Below are 5,402 nucleotides of genomic sequence, written 5' to 3'. Positions count from 1 at the left end.
AAACGCAGTGAACTGCGGCGGGGACTGAGCATGCGCAGTGGCAGCACCCGGATGTCGGCCCGGTGTTACGGACAAATCTGTCACTGTGTCAAATCATGTGACGACCAGAGTGACCCTGCAAATACACTGGTGTTTAAAATCCCACCGTTGTGGGACTCAGAGATGATTATTGGCACATGTTTTGAGATTGTCCTCGCTTCCAATCTTTCTTGACAGAAATTCATACAAACTTTTTTGAAGGGTTAATACTTTGTCACAATAACAACACTATTTATTTGTAACTTTGCCCCCTTCTCAAGGTGATTTGAATAATATTTATGTGTAATGGGTTAGATATAGTGAGTGTGATCTGTCAGAAAGAAAAGGATTATTTCTATTATTCACTGAACAGAATGCTGCATGGTGGAGCAGTGGTTACTGCTCTCACTTCAGGGAGAAGGTCATGGGTTTAAATACCAAGAGGGCCTTTCTCTGTGGAGTTTGCATGCCCTCCCCGTGGATGGAGCGAGATGAATATATGAAATGTGCTATACACCTTACACTAGCACTTTGACCTTGGGTTCTCTCAGTTACTTCCCACAGTCCAAAAACATGGTGACTTTCATGCGTCCATTGGTGTGTAAGTGAATGTGTGTGTGACTGTGTTTTTACCCTGTTAAAGACCAGTAAACTGTCCTCTTCTACCCTGCCTTCACTCATGGGGAGCTGGGATTGGCTCCAGCTTCCCATAAACAGACATTACATGACAGATGGATGAATCTCACCACAAAAACTTCCGATGTCCAACAATTTGGAAATAACTGATTAATTTGAGGCAAATGTGCAGTGTTGTACAACATTAACCACAGAAATGAAAGCACAGAAATAGAGGGAAAAGCAAAGAAATGGAGGGAAAGTGAAATCAAAACGTTTCCCTTCAACTTGGAAAAAGTGATATCAGTAATGAAGGTATGGATGTTTTATCTCAAAAAACAGTTTTCTATAAAATTCAGTTTTCTTTATAAAGGTGATGCATTAGCAGACTGTCTATCCAGTGAGCCCCAGATATTGCTCTTAAATGTTTATTGAAGTTGCATTCAGTGGATGGCAGAGTTTCTTTACAAATGAATTTATCTGATTTTGGCAATGAACACTGATGCATTTATTTAGTTTGCTCCCAGGAGAACAGATATATTTGCCAGTTACTTGTTGCAATACTTCTGACTGTAAGCAAGGTTAAAAGAATTTGTTCTGAAAGCATTCTAAAGGAAACAAGCGTGAACAGTTCATTGTGAAGTCTGTGCTGCTTGTGTGGCCCTCTGCTGGCTGAGAGGACCTGAATATCAGTGCAGTGAAACAAATAAACAAGGAACTTTTTGAAATTCATCGTAATCTGTTAACAATCAGTGCCTGCAGGTCAAAACATGTCAGTCAGAAGTCGTTCCACAGAAATTTGATATGAGGGCAGCACCTTTTGTAGTCTGTCCTAATCTATTGTAAGGGAGAGTAAAGTAGGTCATATTTCTTCCTGTCTTGCTTTCCCAGAGGAGGAAAAAATGGGTTGTTTTAGCTCCATGGAGTATTGTACATTAAACCTGGTAAGATGATCACCTTTGTGATCTGCAGGTTTCTTTTTTTTTTTTTTTTTTTTTTTAAGATAGCCTACATTTCTATTGACTTACTTTTCTTCAAGGAATCAGGAATTTTACCTTTATATCGCGCACAATCAATAATAAAGCACGGCCACTTAGAATGTTTCATGCAGATCACATTCTGTTGTTTATGAAGAAAACAAGAAAATAAAGACTAGAGCGTCACTTTATTGATTCCCAACTGGGAAATTCTGAAAAACTGCCGTGACCCGGATTCGAACCGGGGTTGCTGCGGCCACAACGCAGAGTACTAACCACTATACGATCACGGCGAGCTGTGCGAATACACGTGCGCGCCTTAGCCGGACGAGACTGGATCTGCTTTGGGTTCGGATCCTCGGATTTTAATTGTCTTAAATTCTATTAAAATAGTAGTAGTAAGCATTGAACAGCAGTAGTAAACAGGCCTGATGCAGTTATAATGCGGTTAGATCCATACATGTTATATAACAACAGCAACAAGTGGTAAATAGGAGCTTAAAGTATTTGGTGTCCTGATTTTGTGTCTTATGAGTACTGTTTTAGGTGCTGATGATTTATGTGATGGTTCCTGTAACAGCTTGAGCAATCTGCATTATCAAGGTCAGATTTGCATATCAGTGCAGGACACGAATAAAATTATCAAATTATCAAATAAAATGACTTGTGTGACCGTTTAAGGAGGCATCCTGCATAATAAATGCATGAATACATCTCTAAGGAAAAACACAAAGCAATCTCACTTTATCTGGGATTTTTTTTCTTTTCTTTGAAAAGCTTTCCGTGAAATCAGAAATGTCATCCCATCCACCCTCCATACTGATTTATATAACGGAGTATTTTTGGACTGTGGCAAGAAACCAGAGTAATCGGAGGGATTGCATACTGCACATGCAAAGGGAGAACATGCAAACTCTTCCCAGAAACACCACAGCCAGATTCAAACCAGGGCTCTATCTGCTGTGGAGACAAAGTAGTGATTACTACACCACTTGTGTTTCTATGATATTACACATCGAAACATCTTACTGAAAACATGTCGCGCTTTCTTTATCTGTCAGAGTGTGTTTTTGACTTCGTGTTGCATTTCTCACTCCAATCCATTTATTCTATTATTGCACATGCATATTTCATACACTAGATGGCGTAGTCAACCAACAATCAGCAGCCTGCAGCCCTTGCAGATTAAGCTGTATTTGAGGGAGGTTTTCCAAATTTCAGGACCATGGACAGCAGCATATAGGTCTCCTATTGTTTGAATTATGTGATCAATTCAAATATGCAGTCTTCCACTTATGGGCTTTCTTTTTCTCATTTAAAATGTGCAGTCTTGACAGCGAGATGGATTTGTTGAATGTCAGAGAACCAGTTCAATGTACGCGATGTCTGTGCTGTAGAGCATCGACACTGTGCTTTACAGACAGTGAATACTTAATTAACACAGGCCATCATGAAATGGGTCAGTCCAGGCAGAAAGAGGAGCAGCAGGGATCCGTACACAGCTTTACTCTTTATCAACCTATTCACAAGTTTGTCCAAATTGAAATTTTCATGGCATCATGAATATATAAAGAAAGGCTGTCAGAGAAAATGCACACCGGAGGGCAGTTAAAATGGGGCCATATCAATAATGTACAAGAAATGGGATCTGTTTATGAAGCTGTGACTTCCATTCTGACTGTCATATTTCTAAACAACAAGTTATGAGGCAGAGCTTTTGTGTCCGACGTGATGAAGTATCGGGGCCACCATCCCTGTTTGACTCCTGAATCGAGGTCTCTGCTATCTGGGACATATATCCATAATTAGCAGTTGTGTTACTTCTTCTTGTTCTCTTGCCATGTGAGGTAAACTTCCGCCCTGGCTTTTGTAATATAAATTACACCCATCTGCACGAAGATTTCAGATTATTTTCTTAGTTTTTCATTTTCTTTAATGAAATGACAATTGAGTAGTTTTTTTATGAATCAGAGAATTAAAATATTCAACATGATGACTGATAATGAAGGTGAGGTTGAGCGAAGAAAACGCTCAAATATAAAAAAGAAGCATAAGGTTTCATATGAAGACTTTTTTTTTGGGGTTAAATGAAAGCATTTAGCAGACTCACCTCCAGTCATCCTGAATCTTCTGTGCTCAGGTACCTGGTGGCAGGATGTAGAACAGTTCCCTTGCTGCACAGCAAGGACACAGAAAAGTAAAACCACAGGACAGCAAAGAACAGATTGGTATACAAAAATAACCCGAGTGATGCAAAACACAGGACACAGTTTCTCCACTTATCTCTGAAACAAAGCCACTTTAATTTCACACCATTCATCCATTCATCTCCTCTTATGTTCAATACAGCTTCGGTTTGGATCCACTGCTGGTCAAACTCAACATGAGTGAAGGCAGAGTGTACCTTGGACAGGCCACTGGTCCATCAAACTGTTAATTATACTCAGTTTGGATTTGGAAGGATGAAGATCGAGATGGCATCAGCAAGGTTATACTATTTTCATCTTTTGTATTAGTTTTAGTTTTTATTTCATTATGACTTTGTATTTTTAAACTCAGTTTGTTTTAATTAGTTTAGATGTGCAGCCATCCAACAATCAAATGAAACAATTCAACATCAATCCACCAAAATATGCTTATAGGACAGTTGGGGAGAAAAACAGTGTACCGGGAGAGTCCCACCCAGCAGAACATGCAAAGTCCACTCATAAAAAAGACTTGTTTGTATAGAAAAGTTACACATGGCACAGGAATAATGAACTCTAATCCCAAAGAACTGGCAAACTCCACTCAACTAAAACTCCTCTGGCTCTGAGTCATCTGCCTACCACTGTACCGCTGTGTTACTCATCAGAAAGGTTGTAGAATCAATTAAATAACAGGAAGCAGATAAGCTCATTAATCTTACTTTTGCTGTATTTTACTGCAAAAAAAAAATACTAAAATACTTCTTTGAAATCTGGATGACCTCTTTTCTGGACTACATAGCACAGATTTCCATTCTGTTTTTATCTCTGTACAAAATAGGAAAATTCTGAATATCTTCAAGGCTTTTGTAATTTGTTATCCATCCGGTTACTGGTATTACTCTGCTCTGTTCATATTATGGAACAGAACACTCATCCTCCCAAGGCATCCACACACATTTCTTTCCTTTAGTGAAATCAGGTCAGGCTGATCGTTTTTTGGGTTTTTTTTTCCTGCTTTTGGCCACATCATTCTGAGCGGATCCGCTCCTGCAGGGGTCTGAGCTCATCTCCCAGCAAAGTGATTATCAGATAATTGAATGCATGAGCTGCATGACAGCGAATAAACACTGAAAGATTGATTTGAATTGATTGGCATTCGATAATACATCGAGATGAGTGCTGGGCATTAAAACATTTCTGATGATTATGATAGAGATAATGGGAATAAAGGGAGGATATGATTTAAAACATTGTGCATGTGTCTGTCTGGCTCAGTCTTTGGACCCCGTCTGCAACTTTTTTCCTTTTTGTTAATATTTGAACACATTTTTATGAGCTGGTCATGTCGCTGCGAAGTTAGAGTTCACACGCGGACTAAACTCATGCATGCATAATTTTGAACCACAAGACCCACTCGTGGCTTTACACAGGAAGGATGTAGCTTTAAAGTATAAATATCAAATAAATAAATAATCTGTCACCCTGTCAATTATTCACTGGTTATTCTTTAGGTTTAGTTAAAGCTGCTTGATCTTGATGGATGAGCCGGATACATGGCGATCTTGGAGAAAGAAAACCTATTAGGTTGCAAAATACTTGAGAA

At 39.1% G+C, this 5,402-nt stretch overlaps 1 non-coding gene across 1 annotated transcript; it reads right to left on the bottom strand.

Annotated features, from left to right (window-relative positions):
• Nucleotides 1-1,831: 1,831 nt before the first annotated feature.
• trnah-gug (transfer RNA histidin (anticodon GUG)) lies at nucleotides 1,832-1,903 on the bottom strand. Its single transcript has one exon. It is a non-coding gene; the product is annotated as a tRNA-His (tRNA).
• Between the last annotated feature and the right edge of the window lie 3,499 nt (nucleotides 1,904-5,402).

Source organism: Salarias fasciatus, chromosome 19 (genome assembly GCF_902148845.1).
Source record: "Salarias fasciatus chromosome 19, fSalaFa1.1, whole genome shotgun sequence".
Lineage (NCBI taxonomy): Eukaryota > Metazoa > Chordata > Actinopteri > Blenniiformes > Blenniidae > Salarias > Salarias fasciatus.
Note: the sequence above shows the minus strand (reverse complement) of the source record. Positions and strands in the feature narration are given on the sequence as shown.